Source organism: Pleurodeles waltl, chromosome 4_1, assembly GCF_031143425.1.
Source record: "Pleurodeles waltl isolate 20211129_DDA chromosome 4_1, aPleWal1.hap1.20221129, whole genome shotgun sequence".
NCBI lineage: Eukaryota > Metazoa > Chordata > Amphibia > Caudata > Salamandridae > Pleurodeles > Pleurodeles waltl.
In genome coordinates, this window is record NC_090442.1 from 688,333,934 (window position 1) to 688,361,893 (window position 27,960).

Sequence of the window (27,960 nt, forward strand, 5' to 3'; positions counted from 1 at the left end):
GGATGGTCATAGACTTACGTGTTTCCAGCAGTGCAGGAAAAACAGTAGCTGGGAAGGATGTGGTTTAGGTCATTTTAAGGCTTAGTTGACTGTTATACAGGCAGACCCAGAACTTTGTTGTATCTGTGGTTGGAGTCATCATGTGGTCAGGGCATTGTGAATGTGTTTGCTACCAATACAATAAAGGCGATGCATCTTCAAGCTTTAATATTTTCTTGTTTTTTTTTCTGTTTTTTTTTTGCACACAGGTTGAGCTGTCCTTCCTATCCACAATAGTTTCATTATCGCTTAGCTGCTCAGGATGGGTCTATGTGGTAAGCCACATCACATAGTATACCATGATCTGTACCTTGGTCTCTTGCATGTGGGTAAACTTCATTTGTGAGTTCACAGACAGATGCACAATGTCATATGGACACTGGCCAGGTTATTGAAGTTACAGGTATTGGCCCTCCTGTGATCTACAGTCATGTTACTCCAAGTACTACACAAGGTATACATATGTCATCCTCTCCGATGAGTACACTTCTATTGTGAGTTAAAAAAGAAGGATATTTAGACAGATGCACACTGGGTTTTTGTTTGGATTTGGGGAGACAGAGCATTCTGGCCTTAGCATTCATGTTCCTCCCTGTACTTCATGCACTTGTTATATGTAATCCGTCCAGGTGTGTAGACTTCATGGGTGATTTTCCAAATAAGAGTATTTTGACAAGTGCACATTGGACTGGTGCATGGAGTGACAGTAAGGGAGCCTCCTGTGAGTTGCAACCATGTAACGTCCTGTATTACACACGCTATACTGATATTTTCCTCCCGGGTGAGTACTCAAATGATGATTTGATACACATGTGTATTTTGGGGAAGGACACAGTTTTGGTGTTTGCAGGTGTTGGAGCAGTGCCTGCTCTGAATTGCAGTCCTGTCACTCTCACTGCTTCACAATATCTAACAGATGCCAACTTCTGTAGTGAGTACACATCATTTGAGATTTGAAATAGTGTTGTCTATAGGAAAGGGGATACTGATTTGGTATTTGTGGTGACGGTACCAGTGCCTCCTGGCCTTAGCAGTCCTGTCAGTGCCTGTACTATACACTATACTGATGTGATCCTTCCAGGTGAATTCACTTCAATGGTGAGATCAGGGACACGAGTCATTGGAGCAGAGAACACTGTTTTGGGTGAGTGGAGTGACAGTAGCAGTGCCTTCTGGTCTTAGCAGTCCTGTCAGTGCCTGTACTACACACACTATACAGATGTCAACCTTCCAGGTGAGTACACTTCAATGGTGAGTTCCGGGACAAGGGTCATTGAAAAAATTTAAATAACAACTAATTTACAAAACACTCTCCAACTTTTATCTCTTCACTTCCTAAAACAAACACTATGACTTTGAAAAGTGATAAGTTGCCAGAAAAAATAAACTGTCACAACACTAAAAAAGATATAAAAAATAAGTATTCATAAATTATTAAAAATATAAACTCACCTACATACCTAGTAAAAATAAATCTAATGAACTCAACCTCTGCAAACTACCATTTAAAATGAACTGACACTTTTGTTTTCTTCCAACAGAAAAGAAATGCCCTGCACCACATTACATTACCCTCAATGCAAAAACTGCAAAACATATGCATAAACTTAAAAAAATTGTATGTATTTAAACTATCGCAATACTTACAGATACAACAATAGAGAGAGACAAAAATATAACGTCCCAGAAAGGAAACCAATTACTAAGGGTCTGATTACGAGTTTGGTGGTCTGAGGACCGCCATGTTGGATGTGGCGGGCCGACCACCAGTGGGCTGGCGGAGCAGACTGCATTATGAGATAGGCAGTTGAACAAATAGAAGACCACCAGCGGTATGCCGCCACCGCCCAGGAACACAGACTGCTGCGTCTACTGGAAGCACAAACAGGCCAGAGGAGATCATGTTTTTATAGGCACTAGTATGAGGTTGCACACTGCCAATGTGACTGTGGCGGTTATCAGGAGGCAGAAACATACAATATAAAGAGAGGCACTCAACTCCAGACAGCCATACATGTCCATAGTAGCCATGGGCCTTTCTGAAATGTCCTGCTGCTGCTCCTCCTCGCTGAAGGACAACAAAATCAATGCCAACATGGACAACAGCAACCAAAAGCACACACACCGACCTGTATTATTGATATTACACAAAAACCTGTACTGATGGCAAACACACCATTGGGGGTGGACGCCATGGGCAGCAGCTACATCTAACATTCGACACACACACAGTCACATATTGCAACATGGACACCCGCACATTCACAACATGCACAGTTCAGCCAGCACACACACATTGCACTGCAATACTGCATAGATATGCATGGCTACACAGCATAGGCTCAGGGACACAAAAGACCACACAACATTCACACACACAGCAACAACAAAACAACCTCTGCATATATACAAATACATTCCACATACTCACACCCAACCCTGGCCAGGGACTGGCTACATACAACACACAATATACATCCATGTGCCATGGCACACACACAACACCACCATCAAATAACCCTGAAATCGACACACACATTACACACACATAGCACAATGGAAGCGCAATGCCATGCACAATTCACACAGAGACAAATGGAGAAAAGACACAGATCATTCCACAACAACAATACCTGGTTGGGATGAGAGCATCAGTATCATATGTGGAAGGAAGCTGCACTGGGACACATATCACGTTGAACAGGGCCACAAACAACATGTACACAGGAATTGGCCTCAGTTGAATCCCAGGGACAAGCAATACCAATACCAGTTGTCATGCACAGTCACACAATGGGGAGGTACAAGTCAGCAAAGCACACACAACTCACAATCCATGGGACATACCCCTACACCAACCAGCTGTGAGGGACACACACCTAAGTGGACACATGCACACTCAAATGCAAAGGAAACTAGCACAACTCAACACACTCCATGTCTGTACTGACAAAACTCAAGAACACACACCACATGTAGACAATAGCCATATAAGGGTAACAAGTCCTACACCACACATGCCCACATCACACAAAACAAAAAGAAACACATACCACAACAAACACAACCCAATGCCATGACACCAACATTCACTCTACATACATACACCTATTACACAGCACATACCCTTCCCTTGGGGGACAACAACACTGCACACAAACTCACATACTGCAAAAAACACCACAAGGAGCAGCAAGCAGCCAAAACACACACAACTACATGCATAGAACCAATTTCACTTAGGAACAACAGAAAGCTAGGGATGGAAACGCAGGACAAAGGTGTAATCATCAAACCAACAACTGGTTGGCTCAAACCAACAACTGGTTGGCTTTATTATAAATACATGTTTTGCTAATAAAGTCTAAGGCCGTAGGCAACTCAGCTTGGTCCCATCTCCTTCACCTGCCGGTGCTGATGCTGCCAAAAGGAAGTGAAGTAGGGCCACAACATGGACATGAAAACACTTCAATCACTACTCTGAGAGACAAAACAAACCATCATGTAAAGTGGCCCCCACATGAAGTGCCAGCAAAGTAGCACCATCATGTGCCAATACAAAACCATGCATGCCATCTGGGATTACAAAGGTAACACATGAGCAAATCTTGGTCTCAGACAACTACAACAGCATGGATGAAGTCTAGTTACCACACTAACCATACCACAACTAGGTGACCACTCCACTCCAAAGCTGTGCCATATGCAGCACACCCCAGTGAACCAGTAGCCAACAACTGGATCACATTGCAAGGTACCCTACCAATTACATAGACACAAGCCAATGCACACATCTAATTTGCACTAATGTAATGTATCAACAATGACAGATGTTGCTAAGGAAATGCAGACATCACTGGTACAAACATGCCAAACCTGGACTAGGTGACATGGAAACATCCATGTCACTATGGACACATCCCACAAATGTACAGTTCCACAAGTGACACCTGTCCAAAATTAGTCAAGGAGGTAGCAACAAGGTCACTCAAATATGCCTCACATGTGGTGTTGCAAGGAACAACAATGAAGAATGGTCCTGTAAGGACCAGGATAGCCCCCACCAATGTCTCACACCCATTTCCATGTTTAGTTCTGAATGTATCTGTAGTAGACAACTATACCATGCTAGAAGGAGGGTCACTGACCTTGCAATCACTAACAGAAGGTCACAAAAGTGTTGCACAATGAGAAGCAATATCACTACCCACATCTCAAACATGGCAAGAAAGTCATTTTTCCATGGATGAATCCCTGACCCCAAACACACGTGATGCAAACATCACTGTAAGTCAATCCATGCTGCATCCCATCAGTCAGGGCACAATTACCATTCAACATACAGGTGACCTGCACCTACAACCAACATTCCACATCAAGGGGACAAATAATCATGAAGTGGATCCACACCCTGGCCCTACCTGTCATGTCCATCATAGCTACTGGAGTTACACATGACTAATGACATACTATGAGGCATAAATGTATCTGTATGACAACATATGATGTGACACAGTCCTATCTGGGGCATCACAGTAAATGGATAACCATTGCAGATGTACCTTAATGACAACAGGACCCCATGGGCATACAGTATATGTGAGAGGTTCCAGGGATCATCCTATCTGCATGGCTAGCGCATGCCTACATCTAATATATAGATATATATACTAGTGAGAATGGATCACATGCAGACACATTAGCACAAGGAATTGTGGCTACACTGATGACACATCACCCATGAAAATACACATTCCCCACTTACCAAGGGAAAGTAGTTGACTACAGCTGCCAAGATGTTGCCTTTTAAGTCATGTCTGATGTACACCCATGCATCACAGACTGCTGTGAGGACCAGCACCCAACAATCAATGGAGAGGCCATGCTTATAGGTTGCAGATGTCATCCTACACATAAACCCAGACACATGGCAGAGGACAGTGAGCCACATACTACCTATCTTTGTACTGTGACATTTGGAAGGAGTGATCTGTTGGTAGAAACTAACACCCACTGGAGTAGGTAAAGGAAAATATTGATATCATGCTCATCCAAGGTTGTGTAGACCACTGCCAAAATGCGGGCCATTAGAGGGGTCATGGTCCTTTGGGTACCCCGTCCTCAATGGGAGGACAGCCCCAGCTGGACCTCTGCGATCTTCCGGGCCCAGCATCTCAGGTCCTCCCACCTCTTCTGACAGTGGGCATTCCACTGGCTGTGGATCTACAGGGTCCGCACCTTCTTGGTGATGGATCTCCAAATCCTTCTGATGGGCATTGACCTACATGGATGCAAATGACAAAACAGCATATTATGTCCACAAGTCCCATACAAAAATGGCTGAGTAACATACAAGTTAGTGCACCAAGCTAATAAAATCCTGTCTTGACCATCCTGTCTACCTGTGGCATGTAGCAGTCATTGGACACAGGGACATGACTACAAACCCTGCCTAATAGGGTGCCCTACTCATACCCCAGCTCAGGCTCTGTATTGACCAGGTAGGCCAACCGTGACTTTTGTGGGACATGAGCTAGCCACATGACATTGACCAGGAACACAGTGGAACACATCACGCAAAATGACAAGTGACAGGTAAGCAACAAAGCAAACAATGCACACAAACATCCACTACCTATGAATGTCACCCCCTGCATATAATACCTACAGGTCCATCCTATACAGACAGACCAATAGCGCTTGGACCACAGTGAAGGGAGTGACATGTTGAGCACACAAAGAGTCAAGCCTGTCCATGTGTGGACATGTCCAAATACAGATGTAGCCACCTGCTACTTCACGGGGCGGGCCTGTGTGTCACATCAACATTACAAAACACACTTCCACACATATGCGCGCACTAAACGTAGAGTACCTTAAGAGAAACCTGACCATGCATTGCACATGTCCTGCTTATGCATGGCATATCAGTTAACAACACACTGTTTGCATATGTGCAATGTTCAATATGCAAGGAGCCTGCACAGGACACATCAGAGCTGGATGAAAGAGACACCAGGGTTGTGGGATCAAGGTACTTGTCACGGCCATCGTCACAAATCACCACTCTGCCCCCTGTGCAATTCCCATAGTAATCAGAGGACAGAGGCTCAGAAACTGCATATTGGCAGTGAGAAATGATTTGCAACATCACATGCTGTGCAGGGATACAGGGATTTTTTCTGTGAGTAGCGATATACAGGCCCGGTCTCTGCAGGCTGAGCAGACAGACCTACACAAAACCATATTCAACAAATCACATGCATCACAGGTTATCATGTAGCCTACAGCCAATTGACATTGGGTGTCTATGTGCAGAGAGGAGGGTCATAGTGAGTCATTACCTGGCTACAGAACAAGAGTCCGACAAGGCCAGATGTGGCCCGAGATCACTGTGCAAACACAGAAAGAGCTCAAATAGCAATCATCTGTCACATGCAACATGCATTCACCCCTCCTGCTGTTATGCAACCACATGGGACCTCACATTAAAAACATCTTCTGGCAAGAGTTGCCTGGGAATGGATGTCATGACACCTCACTTAGTCATGTTCATACAACACAATTTGGGTCAGAGAACACTCAATACACACCCACCACATTGTCTCACGACTCCAAACCTGTCACTTGATATAGACACATGACCATTGACTCAACAAATAATGCACACTGACAGTACCTATAGGGTTTTGAGGACACAATCTGACAAACAGGGCCTCAGCCTAGGCTAACTAATGTTAAGATAAGTACAGGTACAGAGAAAAGTATGTACATGGGGCACTTACCTGCTCCTGTGGTGCACCATAGAGGTGTTCATGCAAGGGTAGGATCTCATCCACAAACTTCTCCAGCTCTTTCTGTTGAGAAGGCAAGGACCCTATCACCTGTTGGATGAGGCATGATTGCTGCCAGAGGTGGTACACACCAGCTAAGAGGTCTTGCTGGCAGTGGTATCAGGATTCATGTGAGGAATTAAGCAGAAGATGGTGGTCATCGCTGCCATGTACACGTCCGTCACTTGCAGAGGCAGCAATGTTACTCTACGGCAAAGTCCTTTGCGGTACCATCCGCCTTCCACCATGACGACTTCTGCCGGCGGTCACAGGCTGGTCCTAATGTCCAGTGGAGTAGCTCAGGCAGCCAACATTTTAGAGGCATACAATATAATTTAACACTATTTTTGATGTGTCACAAATAGGAAAATGTTGTCCTGGAGACTCTTGAGTGCCGGCCTTGTCCTGTCATATGGTTCAATCATTTTAGTAATCATTTTGGTATGGGGACCGGCACATGTGACAACTAAATTGTGAGCACAGCCATCACCCTCTCCCCCATGGCAATTTAGGGCATTGAATCAGAGTCAGAGTTGCAAGTTAGCTGCACATATTGTTGCTGTCCAGATAGATGATGTGAATACATATGTTGAAAAGCAAGAGGGAAACGTGTTACAAATGGGTGAATGTTAGTTTCGATGTGTGCTGTGTATCATGTTTCAGTGACTCACAGGACATGTCACAGTTCGTATATGACATGTATAATGTAAATTGCAAAGGACACAATGAATGATGTCCATATCTTTCTTTGGTCCCACATAGTTACCCTGGGAGGAAAAGGAACAGAGAACCTCCTGTGTACCTTCCACGAGCCGACTTGCAAGCCATGGAGGACAGACATGCAATCCAGATGTACCTTCTGGATAGGCAGACAATTGTGGATCTTTGACAACAGTTGGACCCAGATTTGATGCCAGCCATCCGTCATCCAAATAGCATACCACATATTGCACAAGCCATGTCAGTGTTGCACTTCCTAGCCAGAGTGTCCTTCCAAAATACAGTGGCCCTAACTGTTGGGATGTCCTAGCCTATGTTCAGTCTGGTCTTGAAGGATGTTCTCTCAGCAGTTTTGAAACACCTGGACAGCTACATCCGGTTTAACCAATGTGAGGATTTTGCCCATGTGAAGACAGCGTTCTATGGTTTGGCACACATCCCACATGTTGTGGGAGCCATTGATGGTACACATGTAGCCTTAGTTCCACCGCATGGCAATGTACAGGTCTATTGGAACAGGAAGAACTTCCATCCCATCAATGTCCAAGTAGTTTGTTTGGCGGACCTCTACATTTCTCAAGTCTGTACCCAGTACCCGGGTTCAATCCATGATGCCATTATCATGCTGAACAGCTAATGACATAACTCTATCCAGAGACGGCCTGGCTGGTTGGTAAGTAACATACGTCATGTGTGTTTGTATGCTATGTCTGCTGCTAGTGAGATGATGCTCATAGTTGCACACATGTTGCATATCCAAACCATCCCCGGTTGTTGACACAAGTGTAGAACCCAGCTATTCCAGGGGAAGTCTGCTTCAATGAGGCACATGGAAGGACACTGCTTGTCATGGAAATTTCTTTTGTTCTCCTGAAGGCAAGATTCAACAGTATTGAAAAGACAGGTGGAGCTCTCCTCTTTTCACCCACAAATGTGTGTAAGATCATTCTGGCCTGCTGCATGCTCCACAACCTTGCTCTGAGGAGAAACATTCCATACATCCGTGATGAGGGGGAGCTGGCACTGCCACCGGGTGAGCCTCTGGAAATGCCAAGTGAGCATGAAGGTGAAGACATGCCGGCAGATCTCATCAATCAGAACTTCACTTGAGTGTAAGTATGTGATGTTCTGTGATTACTGTGACTGCATGAGGTATTGTAGGGGCCAGGATTTGTTGAGAATGGTATCTATGTCACCATGAGACAGGGCATCTCATGCTGTGCATCTGTCACACGGGCAGGAAATGGCTACGTAGATGGGTAAATGAAGTAGTCTGCTCCTTGCTGTGTTACTTATGGGTCTTTTTGTTTTTTCCATGTAAGGCTCATGCTTTGCTCCTATGTGGTTTGGTTTGTAATGGTGGTCTCCGTTCATCCTCTCCCTTCCAGTCTCGACCGGACTGGACCACCTTGGTTGTCGCACCCCTCAGACAGAAGAGGAAAGAACCACAGGTAGCTGTACACTCTTTAATTTTATCTTGTTTTTATGGGGGTGGGCATGAGGGAGATAATCACAGTTTTCCCTATTCTATCACTGTGTTGTCATGCTTGTTTCTTTTACCTGAAAACATAGTATGTGAGGCTCTTTCCTATTTTCTCAGATGGGTGTCCCCCCTCGCATCTACTCCTTTCCCACCCTCCCACACATCCTGGCAGAAGCCCACATACCTGGGTTAGCCACGCTGTGGGCCATATGAGGGTATGGTGGCGTTCCTGGCTTACTCCACCAACTCTCATCCGGTTCCTTTGAAATCTCCAACAGGGCCGTGGAGATTCCAGAGTCATCCTGTGCCGGTCAGTCTGGACCTTTGTTGGTCTACCACGGTGTCTCCATTTGGTGCTCCTATCTCCCTCTCTCATTGACATGCATTCCTTCCAGTTTTGTCATCCTTCTGATTTCTGCCCACCATTTATCAGGGGGCTGATCAGCATCACACTGAAGGCCACACCCCTCCTCAAGTCTTTCTGCTGATGTCCCAAAGGGACAGATGTCCCATGTAGCCTATAAGAGACATGTGCATCTTGTGTTGCAGAAGGAGATGGGAAGGGATAGGGTAAAACCTCATCTAAGCTGACATTATCCCAGTCACAACATTATACAGCCAAGGTTTGCTGGTTACCTCTGACTTAAGGATGTGACTCTCATGAGGATCTCCTTTGTTTGGGGCAGTCCCATTGTACTGTCCGTGAAACAACTGAAGTTTGAAAAGAGGTTTGTGTCTTATGTATGCCTTTACCTGCCTAACCTCCTTATATGTTACTTATTCCTTCCAGGTCTCTTCACCATGCCATCCTCATGTGGGCATTTCAGAGTGGAGTCATTGACAGGTGGTTGTTGTGGTCTGACATGTGAAGTGGACATGGATTGATCAAGGTACTGTTTGTCACAGATTTGGGGTGTGTGAGTCTTATGCTCAGGCTGCCTGGACAGTGGGAGGGCAAGAACCTAAGCTACACAATAGAACTGCTTGCCTTGGTGTGTTGGTCCAGTGGTCTCATGTGTGTGATCTTGTGGCCATATAACATGTAATCATGTGCAGTCTATTCCATCTACTTTCACTTTGTGTTGAAATTGATTCTGTATGACCTGTTAGTGGCTATCAATGTGTTTCCTCATTGCAGGCAAGTATGCCTGTGCCACAACCCTGAAACAGGTTTGTGACATTCTACCAGGTGCTTGCTCATTGATATGGGAAAGGCCTGGGCTCAGGCTCTGTTGTACTGCCCTCGAGCTGTGCCATGGCATATGTTAGGTTGGCAGGCCTGGTTTTGGTATGTGATAAGGGTCAAACTGGAGATGCCATCCCATACTCTATTTGTCTGACTCTGTATGGCTAGGACATTCTTGGCATTGACTGTGCAGACATTCTGAACAACTTATGTACAATATAGTACAACGAAAGGTTTGATGTGACCAAACACTTGTGACATTGTGTTGCTAGTCATCCTCAGCATGACACTACCTGAGACATCTCCATCTATCCATTGTCTTCTAATGTGTTCAGCAGGTACATTACATATGATTAGCATTCAACATTCCACACAGATACAAAGGGGGGTAATAGGCAGTGTTTTTGTGAAGGGTGGTGTTTATTGACATTACAACAATAATCAATAGTGATACTGGATCAAAAAACATACATAAGAACAAGGGAGCAGTCATGGTGGATGCAATCAATAGAGTAGAGGCCACAAAATTTGGGGTCCATAGTCCAGTGTCCTCCTACCATGGAAATGGAAAGTGGTTAAGGAACAGTCAAAAGAGTGAGTCCGTGGCACACAAAGGAGTGACATCAGAAAAGGGTTACTTGCTGACAGCGATTGGTGTCTTGCCACCCACACCTCGTAGATGCTTGGCTGGATGACCCCGCTTACAGGGGGGCTCAGTAACTACAGAGGCAGCAGTGCCTGAGGTGAGTTCTTCCACGGGCACGGCCTCCTTTCCAGTGCCTGGCACAGATGAAGGGCCTGGTGTGGATGCACCAAAGGAAGGGGTGTGGTATTGTTTCCTATCCCTGCTCAGGGTACTGTGATTGTCCATCAGCACCCCTGTTAGGAAGGCCATGATGGAATTGTGGGCCTCCCACTGTTCCTGCATCTCACAATGTCAATCCCTCTGCAGCTCCTTAATTTTCCCCATGTTCGGTCAGCACCTGGCCCATCATGCTTTGGAAAGTTGGCAGGCACCCAAGACCTGGCCATGTTCACATTGTATTTGTTGCTTTCCTCTATGTGACACGTACACATATTGGGGGTCATTTTGACCTCGGCGGTCTTTTTGAAGACCGCTGAGGGACGCCCGTGCGGAAGACCGCCATTGGTGGCGGTTTGCCGCTTGGCCTAGTATGACCGTTGGCAGCTCTCCGTCCTTTTACGGATGGAGAGCCGCCAACAGCCATACTGGTGGGAGGCGGGGAAGTGGAGGTTGCTCCACCTCCACCGCCACGCCAACAGAACACCGCCCAGCGAATCACATCCTGTGATTCGCCGTGGTGGTGTTCTGTTGGCGGTGTGGTGTCGGCGGAGCTGCCCCCATGGCTCCCGTCCCCTCCCGGAGGATCGTCGGACCAGGTAAGTCAATCGTTCGTGAGGGGGGTGGTGGGGGGGTTGTGTGTTGTGTGGGTGCATGGGGGTGTGCATGTGTGTATGTAGAGGGGGTGTGTGAGTGCGTGTATGCCTGCGGGGGTGTTGTGTGTATGGGAATGAGTGCGAGTATGTCTGTGGGTATGTCTGTGTGGATGTGTGCGTGTATGTTTGAATGTGGGTGTGCGTGTATGACTGTGTGTGTTGATGTAGGCATGTATGTCGTCGTGTGTGCGTGTAAGTATGTAGGTGGTGCCTGCGTGCGTGTCGTGTGGGTATGGGTGAAGTGATGTTGGGGATCGGGGTGGGGAGGGTGACCCTGCCACCTTTGGGGGGTGGCAGGGGTGGTGGGGGGGTAGGGGAGGGAGTTGGGTGGGGGTGGGGGAGACCCCTAACAGTGCCAGGGAAGGAATTCCCTGGTACTGATAGTGCTTACCGCCATGGATTTCATGGCGGTTCAAACCGCTGGAAATCCACGGCGGTAAGCCGGGTCCAAATACCGCCGGCGGTATAGTGGCAGCTGCCGGGCTGGAGACCCAGGTCTACAGCCCAGCGGTCGTCTCCGCCCAGGCGGGCGGAACAGAGAACCGGCAGATGACCATGGCGGAAATCGCCATGGTCATAATTCCACAGAGTAAGACCGCCAGCCTGTTGGCGGTCTTACCGTCGTTTCTATGCCTTCCGCCAGGGTTGTAATGACCCCCATTGTCATTTGTAGTGAGCCACAAACCAAATCCTGATCAGTGACCTAGCCTCCGACTATTTGGAATCCTTAGCTGTTGGAGGGATGGTAATGGACTCATGTCTTGCCAGCAATGCAGGCAGGACATTGGCTGGGCAGGATGTTGTTTGAGTCATCTTGAAAGCTAATTGTTTGTTATGCAGACGTTGTCAGAACCTTGGATGATATGTGATAGTTGTCATCCTGTGGTCAGTGCATTGTGAATGTGACGGCTGCCAATGCCATAGAGCAGACACATTTTGTGGCCTTTAATCTGTGCAGGACGTTCTTTTCAGACAATTTGAGCTGTGCTTCCTGTGTTCACAATTTTCATCTTGGCATGACAGCTCTAGAAGAATCTGGGTGTGTTGCCACATCACGGGGTATACCATGACCAGTATCCTTGTCCCTCCCAGTTGTATCAAGTTCATTGTGGGTTCAGGGACTATGCCACAATATCATTAGGAAAGTGGCCTCTTGTTTGGGGTCGTATGGCCTGGTCCTCCTTGAATTTATTCAAACGTTACTCTTATCAAAACTCACAGTTCACAAAGTCTGGCCTCTGAGGTGAGTGGACTTCTATAACAAGTATACCAACAGGGATATTTGACCATATGCAGTGGACTGGGTAATTGGATTGAGTAGACAGAGTCTCCTGGCCTCAGCAGTCATGTGACTCCCGCTACTACATGCAGCTTTTCAGTTTGACTCTCCCAGGTGTGTACACACCATGAGTGTGTTTCCAGGTAAATGTATTTTGGCAGGTGCACAGTATACTATTGCTTGGAGTGTGAGTAAGGTATCCTATGAGTACTAACCATTCTACTCCCTGTATTCCACACACTGTAGAGCTGTCCTCCTGTCAGGTGAGTATAGCTCGAAGGCTGATGAGGGGGAGAATAAACATAGTAGCAGAGAACACAGTTGTGGCTGAGTGTAGTGAGAGTCCGAGTGCCTCCTGGCCTTAGCATTCCTGTCATTGCCTGTCCTACCCACACATTATACAGTTGAGATCTCCTCAGGTGAGTACAGTTAAATGGCTGATTAGAGGGAAAATGGTTATGGTAGCAGAGAACACAGTTTTGGCTGAGTGTAGTGAGAGTCCCAGTGCCTCCTGACCTTAGCATTCCTGTCATTGCCTGTCCTACCCACACCCTATATAGTTGAGATCCCCTCAGATGAGTACAATTGAATGGCTGATTAGAGGGAGAATAGTCAAAGTAGCACAGAACACAGTTTTGGCTGAGTGTAGTGAGAGTCCCAGTGCCTCCTGACCTTACCATTCCTGTCATTGCCTGTCCTACCCACACACTATACAGTTGAGATCCCCTCAGGTAGGTGCACTCCAATGGGGAGTTGACAATCAAGGTAATTTTAAATATGCTACTCTGTTCTGGTTTTAGTGATTGTGGAACACTGCCTGTTGGAACTTGTAGTACTGTCAATCCCTGTACTACACCTACTATGCAAAGATGTTCTTCCCCCATGTGAGTCTACTTGATATGTTGGAGGCCAGATATGGGTGTATGGACAGTTAGGCACAGGGATGTTGAGTGGGATGACATTGTAGGTGGCAGGAGGTGATCAGTGAGCATGCATGCCAATACAATTTGATGCCATTTTTGTAGTTACCCGACTTGACTCCCCCAGGTATTCATGTCAAGCCCTCAGGATGCAGGACGGCCAAGACCTTCTCATACCATGATGTTAGTTGTTGGGGAACAGGTAGGGACCACCAACAGTCTTCAGGACCCCAAGGTGGTACCTGGATGCCATGGAACAAACCTTCCCCCTGATGGCATTCCACCTCTTCCTGATGTCGTCCCTTATGGTCAGGTAGCTGCCTACAGAATTCACTCTGTCGAGCATCCTTTGCCGTATTTCCATTTTCCAAGCGATAGTAGTTTGCTGGACTTGGGCTCCAAATACTTGTGGCTCTACTCTAATAATTTCTTAACTCGTCATCTGTGAAATGGGAATTTGTCTGTGGTGACATGGTGGTGGAAAACTAGAAAAAAATATGATGATTAGATGCTGTGTAATGAGGAAGTAACGGGGAGTAAATAGAGTGTAGAGGTGCAAATATGTGTGGTTGGGGTGTGGGATACGTGCTTATTGCAAGTTAGAGGGGTGCCTAGTCTATGGTTGGTAAAGTTTTTGGACAGTGCTCTGGTTTGTGTTAGGCGGCGTGGAGATGCAAAGGTTTGCGGTGTGTGAAGGGGTGTGTTTTATAGTGTGGTTTGTAGGTGTGTCGAGTATGTGTGTAAGTGGTGTTTCTTTCAAATCCATCCAGTGTGATGTTGTGCATTACTGTGGACCGCTGCAGTTTGCACCACCATTGGAAGACTGCCATCATGATTTTTTACTTATAATATGTTCGGTGGTTGGTTGACGGGCTGGCGGGGCTGGTGATTGGACTGCCTATTTCTCACCCTCCAGATTCCTGGCAGGTTGGATTTTTGTCTGGCTTTTGGAGAGCCTGCTTGTGTAACTAGTAATACAGCAGTTTGAGAGACTTCCACCATGGCAGTCTGAATGTCTGACTACCAAACTCATAATGAGGCCCATACTGCTTAAAGTCCCCAAACACATCACTGGCTGACCACCATCTATTCTCATTTTATAACACTTAATTGCATGAACTAAAAAATCCATCAGCGATACTCCTCCTGCCTCTAGAAGGTATGGAGGCATAGAAATAACACAACATTTAACAATGACACATATTGAGGAAAATTTCCTTCTATATGGCAACCTTAACAAATCCTAATGTTTTCTACAGCAAATAACTTAACCTACTGGCAATCCTGGATAATGGAAGCGACCTTCAAAATGTGTATGAAACCATCACTCAGAAATGTATCATACATGATGAACTTCAAACATAAATATTACTTTTACATGTGCCCTCCTACTAAATAAACAAAGTAGCATTTACTATGACTTCTTAAACCACATTGAGCATAAAACAAATGACTCCTACCTACAAAACATAATCATAGACTGTGAACAAGTCATGATTCAAACCATTTTAAAAATGTACTGCCACATGATCAAAGTATACGAAGACACGTCTAAAAATCTGTATTAGTGTAGGATATGCTACAAACGGCCAATTTGCCTTTGAAATACAAACAATGATAGCAGTAGCCTATGCCCCTATCACAGAGGTAGCTAACCACTAAAACTTAATAATACAAAGCCCTTTCTACCAACAAAATAGAGACAAACTAAGCCCCCTAATGGATTATCTAAAGACACTTGGGCTGGCAGACTGTATCGTTTCAGACACACACACCAACCCAAATTCCAAATACCATGGTGAAATGTTTATGATAGCACCTTGACATTGGTAGCTAAAACAAACAACGTAGTGGAAGGATGGCACAATGTCTTCCAATCTACACTAGGCAAAATCCAACTTACACTTTCTAAATTTATAGAAGTATTTACAAAAAGAGCAAATGCTACCACAAGCTAGGAATGAAGCAATCTAATAGCCATATTACATCTAAACTTAACCAACAAACCAAAATAATGCATGATATGCTACAATTTAATTCAAAATCTTCACAAACAACAAAGATGTAGATTACTTAAAAATAATAGCCAAAAGAATATTATAAAATAAAAAGTAACCTGCAAAAGTCCCCAAACCTGTCACAAAATCTAAACCAACATCACAAATATTTTAATATAAATAATAAGCATAATACTTTATTACAAAAGTCTAAACATTAAATACAACTCCAGTGTTAAATAAGAGTGAGATAATAAAATAATATATACATTATTTTCATGAAAAATGTAAACTTCATCAACCAAAAATCTCAAGGAACAAACTAAATCCATAACATAAAACACATAAATCATACATTTCCAATAGCAATCACATAATATATATACAAAAAATAAAATATAACATTTCTGACATAAGGGAAATAAAATAAATATGACTTACTGTTCTTTAGCTGCAGATCTTCCTTTGTATCCCAAAATGGGAAAAATATGTTTCAAGCAGCCCTAATAAATGCACAAATAAACCTGTTCCAACAGAGAGATCCCTCAAAGCAATCCAAAGTATCTAGAAACCATTAAAAAAATCACAAAATTGTTTAAAAAATACATACTCCTGGATATCCCAAAAAAAGGAAACCTAAATCAAAAATGTTGGTTTATTATAAACCAAAGTGATTTCTTTATTAAAAAAAAGTTAACACCCTATGTCCATAGAACACACTTGCAAACAAAAACCTGTAAAGTTAACAAGAAAACCCACCTGCAAAACACATTACATTCCCAAAAATACATATACATTACACTTACCTATCATAAAATAAGTAACATATTACAATGTAATATAACATACCAATACATTGCTAAAACAGTGTACGGAAACCCAAAATGACACACTGATGTAAAACATCACTGTTTATGCAACTAAATGTACATAAACCCACAAAAACAATATAACTAACCTCTAGAACTCCTCACTAAGTCCCTGTCCTAAAACTCATTTAAAAAAAACCTAGAAAATGATTTACATGTTCCAGCGAACTGATGGACCTTACCACAGCCTGGATCATGAAAAATAGAATAAACATGACACAGACAGACTACAGAATAGACAGTAGTAGTAATAAAAATGACAGCTAAATAACACTAAATAAGGTCATCTACTCATAGAAATTAATGGGAAATAATTTTAAAATGTTAAATACATGTGTAAAGAATGTTCAAAATTATTAAGCATTTGAAACATGGAAACATGTTTTAAAAACAATTTTAAAAACTGTTAAAATGATGTTGATAATACTTCTATAAAACAATTTAAGAGATGCTAAAACGATGTGGACAATAGAAACAAGTATTACATGTCCAGCATACAATACTATTTAAATGTGATTTGAATTGTTATGTGATAATAAAAATGTCTTAAAAATATTTTATATATGTAAAATATGTATATGAATGTTAAAGAATGTAAAAATGTACATGGAAAAAACTTGGAAAATATAGATAAAATTAGAAAAATGGGTTACATTTTTATTCTATAAAGTTATATTATTAATAATATTATTTATTATAAACATGTAAGTAACTGTTTTGTATGATATTAACAAGCACCAACATCACTAATTAAATAGCGCAAATTATTTTTACTACATATAAATACAATTTAACCAAGGATTTCCCACTGGCCCTAGAGGCATGACATTTACTATTCCCACTCCAATCTAAACAATTTGAGGAAAGTGTTGGACACTAAAAGAGTGACATCTAATATTTCCACTCCAATGTATGGCAAGTGGGAGAAGGTGTTGGACACTAAAGAGGTTACATTTATTATTCCCACTTCAATCTAAACCAATATGGGAGAGATGTTGGGCACTAAAATGATGACATTTACTAATCCCACTCCAAACTAGATAACGTTGGAGAAGGTATTGGACACTAACGGGGTGACAGTTACTATTCCCACTGCAAACTGACCTATTTTGAAGAAAGTGTTGCACCCTAAAGGGGTTAAATTTTCTATTTCCACTCCAATCTAACCCAACTGATGGAAAGCAGTGGACACTGAAGGAGTGAAACTTACATCTCCGATGCCAATAAAACCTAATAAGGGGAACATGTTAAACGCCAAAGGGGTGACATTTATGATTGACAATAAAAGATTGACAATTGCGATTTCCAATGATATCTATCTTATGCAAGGTGTTACAGACTAAATATTGTATACAGACAATCAGTACTCCATTTACTTAAATTCACACTTAACAAAACTAATTTTATATTCATATTTAAACATTATCACATAAAACAATATCAGTACCACTATTAATAATTAATATAGGCCTTAGAACATTTACTACTATTCCTAATCTTTGAACCATAAAATAAAAAACAAAATTATAACCCAAAATTAACAATCATGACACTAAAAATATATAAACCCATTTTTAAAATGAAAAAATATAATGACATTATAATTTTCAACATATTTTTTAAAATATCATAATTATAATAGTTTTTCACAAAATCAGACATTTAAAAAACATTTAACAACATGTAAAATTATTTTACTTTGGTATATTTAATTTGTATATTTTTTAAAGAAATAATATATATTTTGATAGTTACAATAAAATAATTATTGTATATAATTAATATTACCATTAATTTGAATAGCATTAAAAACACAGTGCATTTCATTGAAATATCCATGTTTAAAAATCTCCCTACCCTAATCCCCTGAAATCCCAAATACCCCATCGCTCAAAATATATAAATTCAAAAAGACAAATTTCAAACAATTTCTTACAAAACCACAAATAAAACAATATTAAACATATGGAATCAAACACACAATAATAAATGACATACAAAAACATTTGTAAATGGTATTACGTTCAATGATATGTTCTAAATCAATATTTTTACAACAACATTGAAAACAGCACTTAAAACATTATCTTTACCTTTGATATTCCTGTGGGCAAAATTTTTGACATCCTTATATTCTTGACACCATAGTTTTGTATCAAATATTTTTTATTTATATCTTTATGTTTTCAAATACCACACACCCACAACTCCTGGACCCACTTCCTACCTCTTGCATCGTTCCTTGCTAAGTCAATCCTTAAAACTCACTTCTTCAAAGAACATTACAGCACGATGAAAAATCTATTCACTTCCACCCACAAACCCAAGTTAACCTTCTAATCACTGAATGAGTGTATCTTTGATTTTGACACTGTATGTAACTCCACTTATTTTTGGCTAGGTTTGGAATTGCAGATTTCATATAAATACATATAATCTCCCAAAATGTACTTTGGCCTAAGCACCCCTACCTCTGTCTTCTTTCACTCCATAGCCCCAGGACCCACTTCATCTGCTGCCATATTGGCAGTGCCAGGATGTCCTGTCCTTTGCGAGCAGTGGGTAGTTATGCCAACTGTGTTTGAAAAATATAACAGCAATGCTCCGATATACCAAATCACAATCATAAATTGATGGGCAATGTGTTAAAATGTATTTGTAGGAGAAGCGAGTAGGGACACAGTCACTTCAGAACAGTGAAACAAGCTTAATAGAGGAGATACAACTGCTGCACAACAAAACAATTGTTACTTCAAAGAGCACTCCTCCAGGATTGTGCTAATTTGCCTCGCACTTTTAGTCACACTCATATTCTGAAATGACCAGCACGGTGTTGATTCACCAAAATATCAGGGACAGAAGAAGTGACATCACATACATGTTGACCTTAATAACATCACAGGAAGTGACATTATATGATCCTTGACCTTAATTGTTTTCTAGGAAGATATGTCATATGACCCTAACATCACAGTGATTGACACTGGTGAAGTTCTATAATAACAGTATGTTTATCATGTTCAATATAACAACATAATGCAGGCAAATGTCTATTTTAAGTAGGCTTGCGCATAATTTTAATTGTGTCAAAGTAATTGGAGTATTTTCAGTAATTATGCATTACTCTTGTGATGTGAAACTATGCCAGCTTGTGTAATTAAGAATAACTTGGGGCAAAATCCCACCCATCAGCCCATGAACAATAAATGAGCAGCTGCTGGCTACTGTTCTTCATGTCCTGGGGCATTTAGTGCCAATTTATTAGTGTCAAATGCATCATCTAGCCCATTTTATTTTATAGACAAGTGTATATTATGCGCTACAAAATAGCTCTAAATGGTGGATTAAGCTTCTCAATTAATTACATATAATATTGAGCAATTTTGCTGTAATTATGAGTAATTATGCTAGAATTTCATACACTAGTATTGCCCACCCCTAATTTTATATACCCTCAATATTATGTTTGTATATTGATCTTTGACATTTCTGGGGCATATTTATTGCCCTGCATTTTAGGGAAGGAGCAAAGCAAGTAAGCCGGACCTTTTAGGGTGTTCCTCCCAAGAAGAAAATGTTGAAATAATTGGCGTGAAAGCATGTATTTTAAAGCACATTTAAAAAAAAAAATTGCTAAAATGCATATGTGCTGAAAAAATACTTACTAAATATTGAAATCCCTTCCTCCTGTGCCAAGCCAATTAAACCTAATGTTCGATGTTCCTCAAGAATCGACCCACTTTTTTTCAAACTGTGCTACGAGCGGCCCCTATATGTCAAAACTTAACATTATTGTGTCAGGGCCAGCATTTTGTCATAGATGCTCTCTATAGCATGGGTGCCCCCTCATATAAAAAAATAACATAAAATATGACGTTGCCAACATTCTTCCATTGATGCTCTCCATATACCATTGGTGATCTTTTTGATAAAAAATTTACTTCGTATGTCAGGGCAGAATTTTGTCATGTTTGCCATGCTCCCATATGTCAGGTTGTCCACCTCTTCACAAAGAATTACCTCCAATAGGCTTCAATGAGCAGTTTGCTCTGGCATTCATATGCCAAGAATTACATCTAGAATGGCGGTAGCAGTATTTTCTTTACACAGGGGTGTGTCATACTAGGAACTTGCTCAGTATGCCAGTTTTTTGTCCTGGGTGTCCCTATAAGACATTTACTGCCTTCAATATGACACTGCCAATGACAAACTTGCAAGGATACATTTTCACTCATACATTCACATTCATTTTTAATTTTCTTCCCTCACTCACTCTCACTTATTCATTCTCACTCACACTCTCATATCCACACTCTCTTGCACTCTTTTTTATTAATTTTCACTCATTTGCAGAGACTCTTAATTTCAATCACTTGTTCTCACTCACTCATACTTACTGACGTTCAATCCCCCAAAATCTCAATTGCTAATTTATACTTCTTTTTATTTATTCTCACTCACTTGCTTTCACTCTTAATCTCACTCACTCATTCTCATTCACTCATACTTACTGACACCCAGTCCCTCACCGTCTCACTCACTACCTGTTACTTACTCTCACTCATTTTCATTCACAACACATTCATTCATATAGACACTCATGTTCACACATGTTCACACATACACATGCTTTCTCTAACATAGGCACACAGTTACCTGCAAGCATGTACGCAACATACATCTGGAAAACGTTTTGCTTACCTCATCTGCTACCAAGGTTCATTTTCTAGCTAAATGTGCTCCATTTTTATTACATAGAAAGTCAATCATAAAATATCAATGTGCCTGTGCAATTGGCACTGTTTTGCTACCTCTGGGGCAGGGAGTTGCAAGGGCAGTGCCATGAGTAGAAAGGGGCAATTCAGGGGTTGCAGCTGGTGACCCCTAAATGACATCCATGGAGGTGGCAACACTGAATGGATGACATTATGAAACTTTGCCTGAAATTGTTAAGTTAGTTTCTCAACTTTGGATGGCAACGATTTCACTTCCCTCCCACCCCCAGTAGAACATGTTATTATAAGATATTTCTAAAGCACACATGTCCCCATAAGTTTCTATGCAATGAATTGTGTTCACCTAGTCTAACACCTATACCTGCCAGAAGTATTTATGGGGTGCACATAATTTCCCAGGATATGGTGCAACCAATCAGCAGTGGCAGCTCAGGGCATAGTAAAACGTTTGGTCTGAAGCAGACTGTAGGAGGCTGGCCTGGCTTATAGTGGGTACCTAGTGGTACTTACACATTGTGCCAGGTCCAGTTATCCCTTATTAGTAGATTAGAGGTGTTCTAGCAGCTAAGGCTGATAGAGGTAGCTATAGCAGAGCAGCTTAGGCTGAACTAGGAGACTTGCAAAGCTCCTACTATAACACTTATATCACTTAGAACTATATCATAAGAAAACACAATACTCAGAGTTACAAAAAATAAAGGTACTTTATTTAGTGACAATATTCCAAAAGTATCTCAGAGGATAAACTCCCTTAGGAGGTAAGTAATATACACAAAATATACAACCAAACCAAAATCAGGTAAATAAAACAGTTATAAAAGTAGTGCAAACACTGTAGAACACAATCGAATGCAATAGTAGACAATTGGCCTAGGGGCAACGCAAACCATATACTCCAAAAGTGAAATGCAAACCACAAATGGACCCCATGCCTAGTGTAGTGTGTAGAGGGTCGCTGGGAGTGTGAGAAAACACTAAGGATGTCCAAGATATCCCACCCCAAGACCCTGAAAAGTAGGAGTAAAGTTACCCTACTACCCCGTGTTAGGGGATAGAGACATCCCTAGGATGGAAATTGCGATTTCCGAAGAAGACTGGGTTGCACATTTCTCCAAAATATATTCATTGACTAGCGATATAAAGTCAACAGATCCCACACATGATCAACATTTACAGGAATGTCCGCGCTTGGTTATAACCCCCCAATTTAGTCTCCAGGAGATAGAGGAAGCTATAATACTAAGCAAATCAGGGAAAGCGCCGGGCCCTGATGGTGTTCCGATTGACGTATTCAATGCCAATATTGAGCTGTGGGGGCCAGTACTGACGCAGACATTGAGGGCTATCTGCATATGCGGACCCCTACCATCTTGGAGAGATTCCAACATTATTCCAATATACAAAAAGGGTGACCGCCTTAATCCAGCCTGCTACAGGCCAATCTCCCTGCTGGATACAACAGCCAAACTAGCAGGGAGAATAATTCAGAACAGGCTGCAATCATGGGCGGAAGAAAAGAACGTTTTATCCCCGGTCCAGTATGGATTCCGGAAAGGAATCGGAACAGTGGAGCAAACCCTAAATTTAAGCCTCATCATTGGAAAGTATACTGAGATTAGAGCAGGCAAACTGTACCTGGCCTTTATTGATTTATCATCGGCTTTCGACTGTGTAATTCATGATAAATTATGGGACATTTTAAAGAGCATGGGGGTAGAACCGGCCTTAATTCTATTTATACGTGAAATGTACACAGGGTGCAGAGCAAGAGTGAGGTATAGGTTAAAGGGGAATGTACTCGCCCCTTCGGTCTATACAGAGGAGTGCGCCAGGGTTGCGTTCTCGCTCCGTTCCTGTTCTCAATGTATATAAATAACTTAGAAAAAGAATTGGCTACTAAGTGTAAAGATCTACCCCAAATAGCCAACCGAGCCGTCCCGGCACTACTTTACGCAGACAATGCAGTATTAATGGCCAGGACCCCAATAGCTCTCCAAAAACTTTTAACAACTTGAATCACATATATGTCACAGCTGGGTCTTCCTGTCAATCGCTCCAAAAACCTTTATTATGAATTGTGGAGGGAAGCGCGGCAAGACTTATAACACTACTATTGCGGAAAGGAAGGTCGAAACCGCGCAAACCTTTTCTTACCTGGGCATAATGTTCGATAAGCAGGGTTCTTGGGCCAACTGTAGGAAGACGAAGAGAGCACACCTGATCAAAACAACGATGGCATTAAGGCTTTTTTCCAAAAGGCTCGGGGGGATTACACTGCCAAACATGATAAAGATTTATAAAGCCAAGTGCATTCCGGCCGTCATGTATGGGGCAGGAATTTGGGGACATACAAATTGTGACTTGGTCCAGACAGTGGAAAATGATTTTTTAAGACACTTGCTGGGGGTACCAAATGGCAATTCATCATATGTTATTCACTCGGAACTGGGGGTCCCCTTTATTGTAGACCTGATAAAGATCCAGCCACTATTATTATGGCATAAAGTTTGGACCTCGGAAAATACCGGTTTAAACAAGGCCATCTTGATCGACTGCATGGAGTCATTATACACAGCGAGGGTACCATGGTTAAAATATATTATGACCTTTTTTGAAAATATGGGCAATAAAGTCTACTATACAAACCCAGCCTCGCTGGGGAAAATATCTAGGAAGGACCTGAGTGTTCTGGCATTAAAGTATTTAGAAGATATACGTTGGGGGGCTGAATTAAAAAAAAAACACCGTCATTCATAACCAAATAATTTTGACGGCTGAGAGCATGCAGCCGTACCTGGCAAATGTGGTACACTTTCACCATTGTTATGTTCTTACCAGATTCAGGTTAGATACATTTCATCGCTTAGTTTCATTTCCAACCATGAACGATTGGTCTACCATGCTAAAGGCATGCCACTGTGATGCAAAGGCACCTCAATCCACAATTCATGTGGTTTTATTCTGTAAATTTTATGCCTGCCAGAGGAAGCGCCTAGTAGTGCCACTTTTAAGGTCAATTAATCTCCCCCAGTGTCGTATAGCGTATGCATGCCTTCAGTCACTATCCTCTTTAGAGATGTGTGGAACTCTGGCAAATTTTTTATGTTCTGTATTAAAGATAAGAAAATCTATGGGGGTGGTGATGTAATTGTAATTTACTGTGATAGGGATTTTATCGTTTTATTGATATACTAGATAGTTTGTTGTGGATTGTTTTTATTCTTTTACTATTTAATTTATTTAATTTTATTATTATATATTGAAATGTATGATAATTTGATACTTTTATGACTTGTTGAAAGTCGAATAAAGTTTGTATTACTTACTTACCCTACTACCCCAGAAAGACAGTAAAGTCGAGATAGGGGATTCTGCAAAGACAACAACTGACTGCCAAGCACTAAAGATGGATTCCTGGACCTGAGGACCTGCAAAGGAAGGGGACCAAGTCCAAGAGTCACCCAAGTGTCCGGGGGGGCAGAAGCCCACTAAACCCCGGATGAAGGTGCAAAAGGTCTGCCTCCGGGTGGAAGGAGCCAAAGATTCTGCAACAACGGAAGGATCCAGGAACTTCTCCTTTGGTTAGAAGATGTCCCACGGCCTGCTAGAGGATGCAAAGTTGTTTCCACGCAGAAAGACCACAAACAAGCCTTGCTAGCTGCAAGAGTCACAGTTGAGGATTTTGGGTGCTGCTAGGGCCCAGGAAGGACCAGGAGGTTGCCCCTCAGAGGAGGATACAGAGGGGACACTCAGCAACACGGAGAGTCCACAGAGAAGCAGGCAGCACTGGCAGAAGCACCTGAACAGGCATTCAGAAGATCTGAGCACGACAGTCAACTCAACAGAACAAAAGAGGGTCCCACGAAGTCGGACTCCAACTCAGCGAGTTGGGCAATGCAGGACGGAGTGCAGGTGACCTGGGCTAGGCTGTGCACAAAGGAAGTCTTGCAAAAGTGCACAGAAGCCCTAGCAGCTGCAGTTCATGCAGTACACAGGATTACTGTTTGGCGTGGGAAGGCAAGGACTTAGCTCGACCAAATTTGGACAGAAGGGCCACTGGACTGTCGGGGACACTTGGATCCAGCTCCTGTGTGCAAGGGACCAAACTCGTCAAGATGAGAGGGTACCCAGAGGACCGGTGATGCAGAAGTTTGGTGCCTGCATTGGCAGGGGGAAGATTCCCTCGACCCACGGGTGATTTCTTCTTGGCTTCCAGTGCAGGGTGAAGGCAGACAGCCCTCAGAGCATGCACCACCAGGAAACAGTCGAGAAATCCGGAAGGATGAGGCGCTACAATGTTGCTGGTAGTCTTCTTGCTACTTTGTTGTGGTTTTGTAGGCATCCTGGAGCAGTCAGCGGTCGATCCTTGGCAGAAGTGGAAGAGGGAAGTGCAGAGGAACTCTGGTGAGCTCTTGCATTCATTATCTGGTGAGATACCCACAGGAGAGACCCTAAATAGCCCTCAGAGGAGGATTGGCTACGGAGAAAGTTAAGCACCTATCAGGAGGGGTCTCTGACGTCACCTGCTGGCACTGGCCACTCAGAGGTGCCCATTGTGTTCTCACACCTCTGCATCCAAGATGGCAGAGGTCTGGGACACACTGGAGAAGCTCTGGGCACCTCCCCTTGGGAGGTGCTGGTCAGGGGAGTGGTCACTCCCCTTTCCTTTGTCCAGTTTTGCGCCAGAGCAGGGCTGGGGGGATCTCTGAACCGGTGTAGACTGGCTGTGCCCTTCAAAGCATTTCCAGCGGCCAAGAGAGGCTACTCCTCTTAGGCCCTTAACACCTATTTCCAAAGGGAGAGTGTGTAACACCCTCTCTCAGAGGAAATCCTTTGTACGGCCTTCCTGGGACTGGGCTGCCCAGGCCCCAGGGGGGCAGAAACCTGTCTGAGGGTTGGCAGCAGTGGTAGCTGCAGAGAAAACCCCGGAAAGTAATTTTGGCAGTACCCGGACTCTGTGCTGGAGCCCCAGGGATGCATGGAATTGTCCCCTCAATAGCAGAATGGTATTGGGGTGACAATTCCATGATCCCAGACATGTTACATGGCTTTGTTCGGAGTTACCATTGTGACGCTACATATAGGTATTGACCTACATGTAGTTCACACGTGTAATGTTGTCCCCACACTCACAGAGTCTAGGAAAATTGCCCTGAACAATGTTGGGGCACCTTGGCTAGTGCCAGGGTGCCCTCACACTAAGTAAATGTCCACCTAACCTTCACTAAGTGAGGGTTAGACATATAGGTGACTTATAAGTTACTTAAGTGCAGTGTAAAATGGCTGTGAAATAACGTGGATGTTATTTCACTCAGGCTGCAGTGGCAGGCCTGTGTAAGAATTGTCTGAGCTCCCTATGGGTGGCAAAAGAAATGCTGCAGCCCATAGGGATCTCCTGGAACCCCAATACCCTGGGTACCGAGGTACCATATACAAGGGAATTATAAGGGTGTTCCAGTGTGCCAATCAGAATTGGTAAAATTAGTCACTAGCCTGCAGTGACAATTTTAAAAGCAGAGAGAGCATAAACACGGAGGTTCTGGTTATCAGAGCCTCAGTGATACGGTTAGGCACCACACAGGGAACACATATAGGCCACAAACTTATGAGCACTGGGTCCCTGGCTAGCAGGATCCCATTGACACATATCAAAAACACTGACAAGATAGGGTTTTTACTATGAGCACTGGGCCCTGTCTAGCAGGATCCCAGTGAGACAGCAAAAACACCCTGACATATACTCACAAAAAGGCCAAAAGTGGGGGTAACAAGGCTAGAAAGAGGCTACCTTCCTACACAGACAGCCTAGGCTGCTACCCTATTGTGATGGCCCAGCAAACAGGTAAGCAGGGTATTTGGTCAATATCCAGGTTTTCCATAGTTTCAAGAAATGGAACTACTTGTAACTCCTTCTTGCATAGGAGGGTAGTGCATTTTAGATGGACGGGGTTATCACAGAGAAGGAGCAACCACCCAGTCTTTGACATTGAAAAGGGGGCACAACTAAAGTACTTCATCCAAGGAATGTAAGGTACACCTAGGGGTATTTTCATTTGAGTGCCTCCTCAAGAATATCACAGTGGCACTAAGGAATGCTCTGTGGACTGTACACAGTATCTTGAAGGTGATTCTTTCACTTTCAGGGAATCAATGTGAAGCTTTCAGCAGAGTAATGGACTAGAAAACCTAGTGGACATCGAACTTGGATCTGGCATCAGGATAATTAATCTTTTGCGGTGCATTTATAATAGTTCAGAGATGCCTATGGACAGAGTCCATAGTGAGCCAATGATGGAAGTGATGAAGGAATGTTTACCTTCATCATTAGGATCAGTTAAGATTGAAAGATTTGAAGTTCTAAATTTAAAATGTCCATTCCTCACTATATTTACAATCTGTAAACTAGCACCCAATACAGAGGCCCACCATGTGATGGCGAA